Source organism: Myiozetetes cayanensis, unplaced genomic scaffold (genome assembly GCF_022539395.1).
Source record: "Myiozetetes cayanensis isolate MyiCay16 unplaced genomic scaffold, myiCay2020 scf10, whole genome shotgun sequence".
Classification (NCBI taxonomy): Eukaryota; Metazoa; Chordata; class Aves; order Passeriformes; family Tyrannidae; genus Myiozetetes; species Myiozetetes cayanensis.
Genome location: NW_026086605.1, coordinates 35,649,459 through 35,665,959, shown reverse-complemented (window position 1 = coordinate 35,665,959; position 16,501 = coordinate 35,649,459). Strand labels below are relative to the sequence as shown.

Sequence of the window (16,501 nt, the reverse complement as noted above, 5' to 3'; positions counted from 1 at the left end):
CCTTAACCCTTGTGCTATTTCAGGGCAGCAGCACTTAGTGATTTACCTTCCCTGACTATCATGGCATTCACCCTTTCCTCACAGAAATGCCCAGGACTAAAACGCTCTCCTTCAATCCCTATCCTAAAAGATTTAGCACTGGCAGCAAACTCCACACCTCTGAAATTCCCAGCTCCTGGGCTCCTGTCTCCAGTGGCTGTGACCATGGCTTCCCAAGGCTGTCTTTAACACTGCAAACAACTTCTGTTCGTATCCAACTTGGTTCTTTGTTATTAATTAAGGCACATACACAGCTAAAAGGCAACCACATTCCAATCTGCAGCTGTCCTGTACCACTGCCAGGCTGTATTCCCATTACCCCTTGCACATTTGCCTGTTCTTGGACAAGTAATAGTTCTGCCAGGTTACATTCCCGATATCTCCCGAACATCTCCCTGTGCTTGGTCCAACAGTTCAATCACCTTCCAACACACTGCCCTTGCAGATGTTTCCCAGGTAAAATCCTGCTCCAGCTCCTTTACCCACCCCTGCTTTCCCAGCTTCCCCGACTGCTGAGAAAAGCAGGGAGGGTCTGACCTTCCCTGGAGCCAGGACTGAGCTCTCAGAATGAATATCCGTGGGCTGGGTCTGCCCTGCTGACCTCTGTGACCCAGAGAGCTCTGTTACTGCCTCGGAGCCAGATTTTAATTAACTCCTCCAAAATGCTACTTTGTATTTCTGCTTTCTTTGCTGGCCTTGCCCCGCTCGTCAGGACATCCCTCAGTGCCTCATTCATGCTGTTGTCTTCCTTCACTACAATCTTCCTTGCCACTACAATCATTCTAGCCCTTGCATGGTTGTCCTCATCCTCCTGCCTCTACGTCCTACTTGCTCTTTTCTTTCTGCTCTTGATTTCAGCCCCTAAAATGCACTTCTTTTTGCTTCAACAACTGACAGCCACAATTAGGGCTAAAAGGAGAAGAGCTAGAGAATCTGAGGCAAAGACTGCAGCACAAAAACCAACACAGTGCTAAGAAACAGAAAACCCATTGGGACAATAAAGCAGCAGGAAGCCAGTGAGACCTCAGGGCTGACAGTTAATGGGGGAAAAAAGGTCTGAGGTTATGTTTCTCTTTTCCATCTGGAGAGTTGGGGATTAGATTTCCCTCCAGTATCTGAAGGGGCCTGCAAGGAGTCTGGAGAGGGGCTCTGCATCAGGAACTGCAGTCACAGGACAAGGGGCAATGGGTTCAAACTGAAAAAGGGCAAATTTAGGTTGGATATTGAAAAGAAATTCTTGGCTGGGAGGGTGGGCAGGCCCTGGCACAGGGTGCCCAGAGAAGCTGTGGCTGCCCCTGGATCCCTGGGAGTGTCCAGGATCAGGTTGGAGCAGCCTGGGCTGGTGGAAGGTGTCCCTGCCCATGGCAGGGCATGGAACAAGTTCTCTGAGGTCCTTTTCCACACAAACCATTCTGGGATTCTGTGACTCCAGGAAAACCCTTGTTAATGGAGGCCACCAAGGAAATACTAATCTGGTTTTTAATATTTCCAATATTTAGAGTTCTATGCAGAAGTGTCACAATATGTTGGTATTTTTGAACACTCATTAACGCTGAGTTCAACTCGCCAAGCTCAGCACAAAGCTGGCAGTCCCCAAAAAGGGAAGTAAGAAAGACTTCCTTGATGTCTCCTTTTCTTTAGAGTTCAAGAGATCTAGGTGGATCAAACACTTCTGAAATATTTTTAGAAGCCCCAGATTCTATTATTTACATTATCTTTCCCTTTGTGTGTCCAAGATGATGTGTTAGAACAGTTCCTATCTTCCCTCTCTCTGCCTGCATTTCCTTTGCAATGGAAACAAAGAAATCCATAAGCTGAAGGCTCTGGCTCACTGGAGTGACTGAAACTGCCCTAAGTCAGGTGCAAAATCACAAGGAAATGCAAGTATTTAAAACAAACATGCATCTGTCAACACCAAACCTGTGATTTTCCTTTCATACAGGGTACCTGTCTCCTGGTTCTCCAGTCAGTGGCAGGCTCTCTTGCTTTGATTCCAGCTTCAAAGAGAAATTTGGTTATTTGTTCTCTGAGAAGGGGAAAACTCTTTATCAGGCCTCTTTGATGTCTTATTACATAATCCCCCAAAAACCCCATCCAACTTTATAGGGAGGGGCAAGATTAAATAATCTCATCAGCAGTAATTTATTTACCAAAAGAAAAGAGTTTATTAGCAATGGTGGAGCTGCACTGAGCAGCAAAGTGGGCAAGCCTTGGGTTTTGTGTAAAGTTAAACATCAAAGAATGCATTTAGGCTTTGGTGGCTGTGACTCCTGCCATTTCTTCCATCAATACCCAGCCCCAAAATGTGAACCTTACTTAGTGCTGGCCCAAATTCTGGTCTCAGGAAGAGCCAGACGATGTCAAATGAAGCAACAAAGTGATGTTTTATTATGAAAGGTCCCTGGCACCAAGAAACAACTTCAAAACTGTAACACGAGATTATGAAAGGGAAACCCCACATTTATATAGAAAAAAAAATAATTTCTAGTGAGGAATTACTAATCACACTAAAAGGCAACACCAAGCCACAGCTTCCCTGGTCAAGCTTCCCAATCTTATCTCATGGTTTCTATTTTTCAGGTCATGCAAGAAAATGATTATTTATCTGCTTTACACCTTGAAAATGCATGCTCGGATTTGCGAATGCCACACCTGTTACTCCCAAGTTTGTTACCAGCCATGGGTGCCCTGGCGTGCCTGTGTTGCCCAGGTAATTCTCCTGGTGCAGGAGGCCCCAACACTTCCAAGCCAACAGCCAGAAGCACAGCAGCAGGTGGCTGTGTCCCTGCTGAGCCTCCTGCTCCACCTAACAGCCACTCCCTGCAACAACACCAGAGGGACCAAAACCAGCCCTGCCCCACGCTGAAACACCCAGCACTGCGACGTTTTCATCCTGGAGGTGTTACTAATGCTGTTTATGATCCAAGATGACTCAGGGAATGACTGTCCTTCATTCCCTGTCCACCCCCTCAGAGCTGCAGCTGGCACCAGGAACAGCAACAAGTGACGGATGCCACTGAGAGCAGGGACAGCATCTTCTCCCAGAGGAGAGACCATTCCGAGGTTCCCAAATTGCAGAAACGACTAAATTCCAATTCAGGGGTTTCCAAGCTGTTAATGGCCATAAAAGTTACCAACACTGCAGGTACAGAGTGACAGTTCCTGTGGCAGTCACAGCCAGGGCTCTGAGCTGGGCAGAGGCATCAGGGAGCTGCTGCCTCCTTCACTGGAGCCACGAGAAGGAGAGACTCAACCAGAGAGCTGGAAAGCTGACCTGGGAGAAAATCAGCCTGGCTGGAACTCTGCTCCCATTTAGATAAAGAAAATAAAACTCCCTTGGATTTGAGACAAATCAACTCAGCCCATGTGCAGCTCTGAGAAATCGCTCCAAACACCCGAGCCCTTGGAGCAGCCTGAGGATTATCTCGGTCTCCATCAAGGTAAACAATCCAGGAGCATTTTTAACCAGCAATCACAGAGAACAGGTAGAAAAGCAGACCTTTAAAATGGTAATGATATATATATTCATATATATATATATGTAACAACGGTGCTTTCTTTCATAAATTATATATGAGTGTATGTCAATAAACTGATAAATGGAGATGCAGACACCACACACCATGCCAAGGGATCTCTCAGTGCCTGTCAAGAAAGGCAGCAATGTCCTTTCCTCTCCTGGAGGCACCTGCATGGTCAGTGCCCATGTGGGAGGAGAAGGACTGTATGAGCTGAGCAGTCAGTGAAGAGGAACTGCTTTTAATCTACATCTGTTGTATTTTTTAAGGAGAACATCAGGATTTATGATACCCTGTATCACATGCAGGCAGGCAGAGGAGGGGCTGTGTAGGAAAGCCATCTGCAGGTATAATTAATGGTAAGAGCAACAGATTTGTGGGAAAAGTATCCTGACTGACACGGGTTACCTGGGGAAAATCAGAACAAAATTAGGCCTCTGTTACCTGCAAAATCAGTTCTGATCCAAAAATCAAACAGACAGCAATTAACAGATAACCAGGCATTTTTCCCTGCCCTGACCTAAAGCTGACGTGTTACTGGCAGACCCTGCAGGTTTATGCTAACGTCAATTATCCACCCTCAGAAACCTCGCCTGCATCATAAATGTGCCCACCTCACGTTTTTCCTGTACCCATAAGCTCCTGCAAGGTGGCCAATGTTTCCACTCTCCTTCCTGTTTAAATCTCACAGTTCTCAATGATTATAAAACATTTTGCTCCAAGTGACAACTTCCAGTGGTTTATTTGTGCTTCAAGACTTTGATAACAGACAAATTCTTCTGTGATACCCCAAATCCCCAATCAACTGGAAAATTAAGATGAATGCAAAGCTGCAGATCTACAGAAATCCATTTTTCATCTCCACCATCCCCAGCTGAGTTTCAAAGCCAGCTGACTAATCCTGGATGCCCCAGTGAGCAGAGCCAGGTCTGGTTACTTCTGTGGCTTTACTTGTGCCACTTCACAACTGCCAAGGACTGACAACATTTCTGTCCTTTGGGGAGTATAATTTAGGAAAAGAATCCCTTTGTGGAGGAATGGCCCAGTGCTGAGATACAATTCAACTACAGCCCAAACTGCAGAGCCTTTAAAACCATCTATAACTGTATCCTGAACAGGGAAAATAAATTTATGGGTGTACACGGGAGAGACAAATCATGGAGATAAGTATCACATATAAATCTACAGAGGCTACATAATTACTGCATCAGAGATCCATGATAAATCCTATTCTCCTGGTGAGGACAGAGCTCCTGATCCGTCAGGGGTGTCTGTGGAAGTGCTGCAGTGCAGGTCAGACGTGCACCTCTGAGGTGACTGTCCTGGCTGTCCCCACCTCACAGTGCACTGCACACAGCTCTGGGAGCACAGAACCTGCATTCCTGGAGGATGCAGCCAGGAAATCCAGGAGTGGCATGGCTGTTCCCGCTGCTGAGGGCCAGCCCCTCCAGGGAGCAGGTACAGTCTGCACCAAACCTCCTGCACGTGCTGGGCAGAGGTGGGGTCACCAGCAGAACTGCTCCAACCTACAGCACACCTGAGTCCATCCCAAACATCCCACAGCGGCTCCCTGGCTGGATTCTGGCCCAGGAGCAGCCCCTGGGCTCCAGCCAACTTTAATTTACTCCCCTTCAAAGCTGAACCACAGTGTCCCACGAACACCTCGCAGAGGCTCCCTGGGACAAGCAGGGAATGGTTTCCCTCCCTGAAACACAGAGCCCAGACCTGCTGCCATTTCCCTAATTGGATAAGCACTGGGATTGCAGGCAGCTCTGCTGAGTGATGCACGTGGCAACTGCCAGGGAATAAAGGGCAAAAGAGCTAAACATGAATTTCTATTAATTCCTCAGAGCGGTGCCAAGCACCGGGGGCGCAGCAGGGCTTGAACTGAAGCCTGGCCATAATTTAAAGACAACATTTCCATTTCCATTTCCAGCTGGTTTTCCTCTAGAAACAAGGTTCACATAATCCTGCCACACCACTGCCTTTTTGTCCTTCCCCCAAAATAAATCCTGCTAGCAGTATCAAAGCTGTTGAGACGCCAATCACTTCAGGAGAGCAGCAGCCAGAGATGGAGGAGAGTGATTCCCAAACACCCCTACGAGGAGGATGTGCTGCAGTTACACTTCATGTTCTTTAAACACGAGGAAAGGCCACGGAAGAGAGAAGGAAATGCCTGGCAAGGGCCCCCAGAGCCCAGGGAGGAGACACAAACCCGGCAGGACCTTGGAATTCCCCCGCTCTTTTATTCAGGGCAGGACTTTCAGGCTGAGAAGCATTTCTGCAGTTCATCTGTAAGGGTGATCTCTCCCTGGAAATGGGTTTTTTAACAAGAATTTACTAAAAGGGGATAAATAGCCATACATTTGATGCCCTGATAACTTGGTGCCACAACTCTTATCACCTGTAATAAAGCAGGCAGGCTCTTGGAAAGGAATGTTATATCCTTGCTTTTGTGCTCATAAAAGCTGGAACTGCCAAGCCCTATATTAAAACCTGAATTTCTGCCAGTGTAGATATTTTTTCCCCTTTCCAGAGAGTATGGAAAACAGCTCTAGGAGCATCTCTGCAGTTATTTTAAAGCCAGAGCCAGCCACTGCTGCAACCTCATCTCCCTTGATCTAACTCCATCCACGAGACCTGTAGAGGGCAGTGGATAAAAGAAAATAAAGCACCAGCAATAAATGCTAAATAAAAATTTTAAAAATTGGGATCTCATCTAATTACTCCCTCATATTGAAAAGCTTCCAGGTAATTCTATGGATTAATGGATTACTGCAATGGGATTTTTCCAAGCCCAAATCCCGGGCTCTCTGGCAGATTGCACTGACAGGTTTTACAGCACTGCTCTTCCCAGGGGATTTATTTTTTTTTTCAGACAGGAATCACTTCCTTGCACCTCAGCTAAAATGTGCAGTGGGTCCTTTGACTCCTGTGGTGCTCCTGGGCAAACAAGGCTTCCCCTTCCCCCATGGACAGTCACATTAAACCAAGAAATACTGAGAAAACAACGGAGCAAAGCTGAGTGCTTATACAACGTGCAACAGGATAACATTAGTGTTCAATTTAACACCAACTTAATATCAAACCAGCCAGGACCCAGAGCAGAAAACAGCTTCTTGGATAACTCCACTTTGGTTTTCCAGCACGCAGAGGATGCAGAATCAGAATTACTCTGCTGATAACCCCATTATACATGTGACCACGGCACTTACAATGAGCTCATTACTGATGGAATATGTAAAATCCCAGATAAAACTTAAATTAGGCACAGCAGATAAAAGCACTGCAGTAGATACCGTACATTCTGCCTTATCTCACACGTAAGAGTTAATTGATACAGCACCAGGCCCTGGTTACCCAGTTCCAGCCCTGCTTTAGTGACCTCTCACAGCTTTGCTGTGCAGTTCTGAACTGCCTCTGCAGTTACCAGGGGCAGAGCTGTCCACACCTCAGGTAATGCAGATTACATCTGCAAACACATCCAAAAGCACCGGGAGCTGAGGAGGCAACAAAGCAATGCTTGCAAATTCCTGTGCTGGAAGGTGATGCCGGGGCTCTGGGGGTGTCAACACTTAAAGGCCTGGTCCCTGCTGCAGGCAACCCCTCCAAACAACCAGAGAGCAGCAGTCAGCAACGCATTATTGTTCTTTCCAGGCTCCTGGGTGACTCACCACGGTTATAAATTGCCACTGCTCCCAAGAAGTCAGACACCGGCAATTTACTCTCACCTGCTGCATTTTGTAACCTTGTTTGTGATTTTTTTTTATTTTTTTATTTTTTTCCCTGCCCCTGTGATGGGCTCATCCCTTTTCCATCAGCGTTCCCTGCTGTATCAACTCCCTCAGATTTAAAAAGGGCTGGAGAGATAACAGCTGCTTTGGCAGCTCCCATTTGTGACAACACACACTCACCTGGACTTCTGAGCCTTCTTCATGCTCCACAGGGTTGCTGCAGGGTCACACAGAGAGAGCCTGCAGGAATGGAAAATTGGAACAGTGTCACTCATGCTCAGGACAGAAGGAATTTTTCTATCACCCATTATATAGATCTCTCATGTCACAACAGGGCAGGGACAGCAGCCTGCTGTCCTGGAGGAATCTGCCTTCCTGGCAGGAGTTCACTTTGGGTGATGGCACTTTGAGGGGAAGGAAATGCCAAGGCAGAGCAGCAAAAGCAGGAGAGGTTCAAAGTGAATGTGAAAGGCAGATGTAAAAACAAAGAATAAATGGTGAGAACACGTCACAGGCACGGTAGCATCGGCTCAAGGCTGGACTGGATGATCTTGGAGGTCCTTGTTGGTTAAAACCACGACAGCTGCACTTCTCCCACTGGCTGCATCCATTTGGCAGGAGGTTGTTCCTCTTTTACCAGGCAGGCTTTGCCCTGACCTCTCACTTGCACCCAAGTGCTCCTCAAACAGATTAAATCCAAGTCCAGCTTTCAAACACCTTCAGAAATCCTTACCTCCCAACCACAGACAGTAAGGAATGGGTGAGAGGTTGGATCTTCCCACTGGAAGAGGAGGGGGTGATTACACGTGTGGCAAAGAATGACTCCACTGGTGCATCACCTCAAGGACCTGCTCACAGTCCAAAAACTACCTCAGGTGGGAGCCAGTAACTCCCTGGCCCAGGCAGAGAGGCCTCAACTGAGACAAAAATAACCACGGAACTGAATAACCATGGAAAATAACCCTGGAACTGAACACAAACCAAGAGAAGCTGGACTCTCTAAAACACTGTTTGCTGATGGCCTGCTCCCCTGGCAGTAACCCAAGAGCTGTGCTGAGACTCCTCCAGTACTGGTACAACAGAGGGTTGCATTCCAACCACAGAAATCCACGTGAAAAGGTACGTCCCCAACAGAGACAAACTCTGTGCAAAGCCACAAGTCCAGGTGCAGGGATGGCTGTGTATGATCAGTGTAGGCATCTGCTCTGTGGGTGGGTGATGATTTACAGCTTCTACCTGTTCATAAGAATAATTCCTTTAAGTCATGCAAGATCAGGGTGCTGACTGTGACGAACAGAAAGCAAAACCTCAGAGGTATTGGCTCCACTTTGTGGCCTTTCACCTCAGATTTCCTGACCATATGGTTATGCACAAAAATTGGTAAAACAAACACCACAGCAATTAAATTTCTCAGCAACAGGAAACAATTTGACTCCTTAGGTCACTGGCAAATTAGGAAGGCTTTTGTGAATGTACTGTTAGTATACAGATGGGGGGGTAAGTCACTCAAAAATACACACATTTATTCCAAGGATTTCTAAAAACATTCCAAAATCTATTTTCATTCTCTCATTAGCAAGTGCACTGAGCAGCTTCTGGCAAGCAGAGCCGTTGTGCCCATTAAAAATAGAAATAAAAAAACTGGAATATACAAACTGCCTTAATGGGAACAGGGGAAGGTTTCAGTCCCCACCATCAGCACTGCCATCTTCAAACTTTAATTGGAGCAAAATGAACTTGAGCCTTCACACTCAGTGATTTGCAGGTGAAAGCAAAATCCCTGGATATTTGTGTTCAAAATTGTAGGGCTACTTGTTTTAGGTCTTTGGGGAAATTTTAGTGTATCCACCATCTGGGACATTGCTACACCGGCCTCAGGCAACTCATCCACTACTTGAACTGTCAGTGCATCCAAATATCTGCTACAAACATTCCTGATTGTGATTTCCACCTGTTGATCCTATCCATCATGGATAAAAAGCACAGAATTACAGAATCATTAGGGTTGGAAGAGACCTTTAAGATCATCAGGTCACCCCAGCACCACCATCACGTTCACCACTCAGTCATGTCCTCAAGTGCCACATCCACATGTTGTGGGGGTTTTTTACCTTTAAAGTCGCTGTTCTCGTAGTGAAGGACTGTTTTAAAACTTGCCTTCTTTCCTTTTCACACCAAGCATCAATTTATCCTTGCAAGGTGTCTCTTCCAGACCTCTGGTTGACCTTCCCACAGCTTCCCGAGATGCAGAGCTCAGAGCAGGACCCAGACCCCAACTGCACTGCTACACTCATCAGGACTATGGGTTTTTTTGTTTTTTCTCCATCCCAATGCCACTTTTGATTCATATTCAGCTTTTCCCCCTGTCCTTTTCCCCTCCTTTCTCTTCCAACATAACCCTTATCCATCCCTCGCTTTTTATTTGCTGTAAGGGTTGGATTCTTACTGAACAACACCCTTATTATTTTTCCCTCAGAAGAAAAACAAGGGACTTTGAGCACTGCCTGATCCTGGACTCACTCTGGCTGAATTCACCCTGGTTTCAGATAGAAATGGGATTTCCCATCCCTCTCCAAACTGGCACTGGGACTGGCTCAATGTCTTTAAGAAGCTGCCTGTGCTGTCAAGTAGCTCTCAGGAGCTTTTTAAGGGTGCTGAGGTGCCTTAAACCAATTCTACTCAAGGGGATTTTTTTTTTTGAGTGCTCATTCTTAGTCTATTTTTCGTCAACTACAAAACAAAGGATAATTAAAAGAAAATACTATCATAAATCAACATTAAAAAAAAAAAAAAAAAAGAGAACAAACCTGGTACCCAAAGGAAAGCATTTCACAATCTAAAACTACAGTAATTAAACCCAGCTGCATTCAGATTTCCATTCTTATTTTGCCATAAAATGCTGGATTTTTTCCTGAAGCAGGAGCCACGGTGCACACAGTTGTAGTTTCTCACGACTCCAGCACCAGCAGCTCCTCCTGCCCTTCCCAGGCTGGCTTTCAGATCTTCCTAAAGCAGCAGGACATTCACCTGAAACAACCTGGATAAGGGCAAGGGAGTCCAACCCTGCTGTTGCACTTTCTGGAATAAAACAGTGCCACTGACCAAAATTTGCAGCTGTGTGTGAAAAAGGGAGGCAGAAATACAAACTGCACTCACACTGGAACTACGATTCAACAGGAGAACAGAATCATTAAGGCTGGAAAAGACCTCCAAGATCATAAATTCCAGCCTTGGACCAAATACCACCGTGGCCACTACACCATGTTGTGAAGTGCCACATCCACTCATTTTCTGAACACCTTGATTTGGGTGAAACTGAGAAAATTTAAGTCTACAACTGTAAATGAATTTATTTCAGACCCTGTTGATGTCCCCCCCTTTCACCACCCAGGTTATCTTAAGTCCTGCCAGAGGTCCTGCTGAAGCTGGTGGCAGGGAAATAGGGGACAGCCAGGAAGAAGGCAAAGAGGCAAGAAGGGTTAAGTTGGGGACTGGAGCACTGGTGGCTCCAAAAAAAAAAAGAGCCACCAATTCATACCCCAGATGATGGGTGAGGCCACTCTTATCCCAGAGAGGTTTTATCCTGTTAAACTGAGGAGTGATCCTGCCTTTCCTCATCCCAATTGTGCAAGACAGGAATCACCCTCCCTGCAGATGCTTTAGGTCTACTCAGATGAAATTAAACCATCACAGCAGAGCCTTCCAACAGGGCTGGCACAAGCGTGGAAAATATAATTTTCCCGTCAGTCTTTGTCACCTTCGCAGCAGTGATGTCTCTGTCTGCTGTATTTTTCCCTGTTCGTGTTTTGGTTTTGTCTCGTTCACCTTTTAACATTTCGAAAGCCCCTGAGACATCAGAGAGGAAGAAGGAGAGAGGGCCGTGTTGAACGAGGTGTTACGTTAAGGACATGGATATTCAGTCTGCCTCTGTGCTGGAGTAGTGGCTGCTACAGGAAAACAAAACAAAAACGAAGGTGAGAGATGGCAGATTTTCCTTCCTGTGTAATTGTTTCTCTTCAAACCAAATCCCCAGGAGCAATCCCGGTTCCAATCCTAGAGGAAGGCATGCAGTGGAGATTGAACCAGCTGCTTGCACCAGCGAGCAGCTGCTTCAAATAGGAGGTTTCCTTAAATCCTGTCATGTCAAGGGAATCACGAGTTTAGGCTGTGAAAATGCCCTTGCAATGGTTAGGTGCAGGTGGCTCAGAGATGCTCTGAAATCATGAATGCAAAGAGCAGGGACAACTAGATGGGTTGCTGTCATGGCCTGAGCAGTTTTTCACCTCTCTAGAGGTGAAACAGTCTCTCTCCATCTTTCCTCTTGGCCCCTTCAGGCCCTGGGAGGCCACGACTGGGTCATCCCAAAGCCTTCTCCTCTCCATCTGAACAATCCCAGCTGTCCTAGCCTTTCCTCCCAGCAGAGCTGCTCCATCCTCTGACCATCTTGGGCAGGAACTGAATTGCTGCTCTCCAAGCCTGGCTTTGACCTGGCTGTCAGGTGCACAACACCTCACAAAAGGCAGTGGGCTCTTTCACTCTGCTGACTCACAGGTCCCAGAGCCTCAGGAGACGGTGTTGGCTTTGCCAGTGATGAACGTACATGCATTCTGTAAGATGCTTTCTCTACAAACCTAATGTTAAGTTCCAGGGTTGAGGTGAGAGCAGGGGACAGACTGGATAAATAAAAGCATGGGAATGTCCCAGGAGGGACTCATATGTGTCCAGCAAAGGTACTGTGGACCACTTTCCTGTCAGGAGTGAGAGTTCCAAGACAAGGGCCAGTAAGTAACGGATCAGTCCTCATAAAAGTTAAATTAATTTAGAGTGTGATCTCCTCCATACCTGTCTTACAGAAGGACATGCAAAGTGGCCTTGCCAGGGCCTGGCATCACTGTCCCTTCTGTGAAGGGACAAAGCCCCAGACAACCCTCAAACAACATGAAATCACTCCAAGACAACGCTCTGCTTAGGAACACGTAACAAGAGAATAGCAGGAATTTTGTGAGCCCTCTCCACAGGAGGATTAAAAGTTCGCAATCTGTCATGAAGAATTCAGAAGCAGAAGGTCTTACACAGTCACTGTGATCTCAAACACTCATGTTTAATGAAACACTGAATTAGTCACTGGTCCTTGAGCGTCAGAAGCACAGAATAAGCTGGGAAGCCTCCAAATAAACAGCTTTATCTGCCCAGAACAGCAGTGGTGAGCGCAACAACTTGCCCATATCTCCAAAAAGAAGATCTGTGAGTGGGAAGATAGAGCATAATCAAGTACAGGTTTGTTCAGCAGGGCCAGATTGCCAAAATCCAGGTCCCTCACACAGGGAGCAGAGGGGCAGCTCCAATGCCCTGCAGCCACGACAGGTGTGCTCCAGGGAGCCTGCCCGTGCCCAGCCACAATTCCTAAAGGTTTGTGGAAGACCAGGAAGGAGCTTTGGCTGAACAAAGGACTGGTTGTTGCTGTGAGCCAGAGCAAACCCCTGACCTTCCTGGTGATCAGGAACACCAGTGGGAGTTACAGGGGGCTTCCAAGGAAGGGAAAAACCTCCAAACCTTCCTTTTGCTCAGCTCTCTGCATCAGAGGCTCGCACATCTCGATCAGGATTCAAGATGACTCATATTCCACAGCCTGCTTCTAATCCCTAAAATACTATCACCACAGAGAGCTGCTTGCAGAGATGTTTTAAGGCATAGCAGGCAAAAACCCTGATTGGCATTTTTTCCCCTCTTTAATCAATTAAATTTTAACTCTCTCCCTTGCCAGACCTCCACACTGACACGTAACAGCAGCCCCCATTTAAACTATGCATTGATGGTGGGTTTCTGTGATCTGCTGTGCATCATATTACATTAAACTGAGAAAAAGTGGACTCTTATCACAACCACTGGGACTGTTTTTCCTTCCATGTCGATTTACATCCAAATAACCAACTTATCAACCTTGCAAATGTCAACCTGCACCGAGGCAGGGAGCTGTGAAGCTCTTAAGCAGACGCTCTCCTCGGGACTGAAAGGTCAGTGTGCATGTTATTTATTCTTACCATTTTACTCTTAAGTCAGGGAGGACTTTCACGCTGTCCACAGAAATAACAATGGCAGATCTTAACCCAGAAAAGTCTGGCCTCGGTTAGAATTGAATAAAAACCTGCAAAAGGATTCATTTTTCTTAACCCACAGAATGCCAAGTGGCATTATGGTAAAGGCAACCACAAAATGGAGGTTGGGTTTTTACCCACCTGCAACACTACACAGCACAAGCAGGAAGAAAGATCTGGGTTATCAGAGGGGCTTTGCATTAGCTCAGATATTGGAAAGAACCTGAACAACACTGATGGAGGGCTAACGACAGCAGGGGGCTTTCCACTTTGACTATTCAAATCAGCCCTGCTGTTGCTTGACTGAGAGAATCTGTAAACTGGATTAGCTCCCAATGATGATCCTATTTATGTGCAAAAGCATGTGCTGGGAGCACAACTGCTGGTGTAGGTAAAGGAGGGTGAAATGCATAAATAAGATATGTGGCCTATTAGCAAACACATAATATCATGTGTAAGAATATCAACTGTTTAAGAAGAGGTGTCTAATAAACTGTAATTGCTGGTGCTGCTGGCTGGCTCCCACTGCGATGCTGTTTGATTAACAGTGTAACCAACAATTTGTTCCTTATGGCGTTGTTTGAGTACAGGGAATGTAGATCACTGTGAAAATAAGGTAAATCTGTGTTTGCAGAAAGAAGCCTGCGGGGTTAGTTGGGAGAGGCAGATGCAGTAGGAAAACAGCACTGCACTAACACAACATTTTTAATGTGCAAGTACCACTGCTCTGAGAGAAACAACAGCAGTGCAGCCACTGCAGCAAAACCAATAAAGATAACCCCGGGTTCTGAAGAATAAAGTCGTTATTGTTGTAACAAAGGACAGCCTGGCCCTTAACCTTCTTGAATGCACCGAGCTGGCTACTGACACACAAACCAATCCAAACCTATCCAATCCAATCCAAACCTGGCCAGTGACCTGCACTCCCATCCTGTTCTTTGCCAGAGCTTTCCCCACCAAAGAGCCACCTAGTGGCACACGGCGTGGTGGCAAAACCGATTCCCAGAACACCCAAACTGCCCCAAACCAGAGAACAAAAAGGCAGAGCCTTCTATTAAATCGAATCAGTCCAATTATCCACGGCGGGGTTTGTCTCAGCAACACAGAAACCTTTTTTCAAACAGCCAGACAGAATCAAGGTTTCACTAAGGAGCTCCGTGTTGTTTAAAACAACTTCATCCCGCTGGTTTTTAGCACATGGAAATGCAAAGCCTTCTAATGCTAATTAATGTGAAGCCTTTAATTTATGACACACTTTTGCCAGCAGCTCCCCTTCTTGCATCGAACCCCTACCAGAACGTTTATCAGTGAGCATTTATTTAATAACATGAGTTTCCAAACTGGCTCCTCTAATGTCAGTGCTTTACCCCTGGAATAAAATGTGAGCTGAAACCCAACATGTACAGACATTTTCTTGGTGCTGTGATGCAAAAAAAGCAAGTCAGGTGTTCAGGGAATGGAAAACAGTGGAGAAATCACAGAATCACCAAAACCATAAAACCATCCTGTTCCAACTCCCTGCCATGGGGGACAGCTCTGAAGATAACACTGAAGGTAAGAGATATTTAGACCATTTCTCTCCTACTGGAATATTTTTTAAGTTCTTCAGAGAAGCCATCTGATTTTTGATTTTTGGGCAGGGGTTGGGGTTTGCTCCACCAAGACTGCAAAGTTACATTCCCATTCAACACAAAGGCTGCTGTATTTGCCAGGAAACCCTCGATTTTACCTGTCTTCACCCAAGGTTCCTGCTCCTCAGTGTCCAATGATTTCTCCTCTCGGAGCAGGCCAGCGGTGCCACACTGAGCTGAACCCTTGGTGCTCACAGCTGGTCTCTGTCTCACAATCAGCACAATTAGGCTGCAGGTGGGGGGTTTCTTTCTCACTGAACGCTGCATTGGTTGTTGCTTGGACGTTAAAAATCTTCTGAGTTTCTTAAAGCGAACAACCCCCAACCTGTTTTGATGTGTGACTCAGCACAGCCCTTGCCCTCTGCTGCTGCTGGGGTTGCTGTGTCCCCTGTGACCTGCTGGGACACTGGAGGGGCCACTCTGCAAAGGACACCCTGCTTTTGTTCCTGTGACTCTGCCAAAAAAACTTCCTCTGTTAAAAAAACAAACAAAAACATCGGACCAAGCCGGACGACTCTTTTTTTAACCCATCTTTTTCACTTCACACACTCTTACACACCATGTCCTTCTACATCCCCTCCCTCTCCTTCTGCCTGTAATGATCCTCAAAACAGGCTAAAAGACTCATCGAGGATGGAACATTCCTCAAATTAACTGTTACAGTAGCGGGGAGGAGAAAGAGCACTGCTAAAAAAACAACTCCTGCAAAGTCTTTACTCTTTCTGTGCTTTTGCAAAAGCCCTGGGGGATGGCTGGCTCCGACTCCCCCCCAGCTGATCCCGTTATTTATACTGGCTACTTAGAAATTGGGGTTTATCTCTTTAAAGTTTCCATCTGTAGGCTCTGGCTACCTTTCAAATCCTCCCCCTTCCATCGTGTTCTGACGGGTGTCTGTTCTCCCAGAACATCTGTCCTCCAGGGTCCTGGGAGATGTAAGCTAACAGGGACACCACCTTTCATCTTATTGTATGTGTGCAGTTCTCTGTTTGTTTCTGAAATCCCCACGATATTACAGTTTCTTTTCGTTGTAAAACAAACAAAACAAACAAACAAACAAACAAATCAGTCTGAAGTCCTGGTGAGTTTCTCACTCCTGTCAAAAATGTGAACACTGGATTTGCAACGGCACACCTTGGAATAGGGAGATATTTACCACTGCTCTAAACCTGTCACAGAAACCAAGCTGATGAAAATGTGAGAGTTCTCATGACTTAGGGTCTCCTGTTCATAACCTTGTTTTAACCTGCCTTTTTTATTCTTTCATAAGAGACCTCCATGAGCTTCATTTCTATAATTAAGTTGCTTTAAAATGGCAGAGTGGACCTGGGGACTTGCAGCATCTCTGCTGTACATGATATCATGATATGCTGTATATCATTCCATGATGATTCTGTTATGATGAACCCCAGCAAAGCATCCTCTGCATGTTCCAGCTCCAGCTCTGCCCAGCATTTTGGTCAGTGAGTGGCAGTCAGAGAGTCAGC

At 46.2% G+C, this 16,501-nt stretch overlaps 1 protein-coding gene across 7 annotated transcripts in view; it reads right to left on the bottom strand.

The window, feature by feature from the left end:
• PCDH15 (protocadherin related 15) overlaps nucleotides 1–16,501 on the bottom strand; it is a 460,568-nt gene that overhangs the window by 245,967 nt on the left and 198,100 nt on the right. For 6 of the 7 annotated variants that reach the window (XM_050305502.1, XM_050305496.1, XM_050305499.1 and 3 more), the window contains exon 4: nucleotides 7,472–7,531. The exons of the other annotated variant lie outside the window; for it this stretch is intronic. The gene's annotated coding sequence lies outside the window, so the exon portion shown is untranslated. The remainder of the gene's footprint in view (nucleotides 1–7,471; nucleotides 7,532–16,501) is intronic. 7 annotated transcript variants of the gene reach the window in all.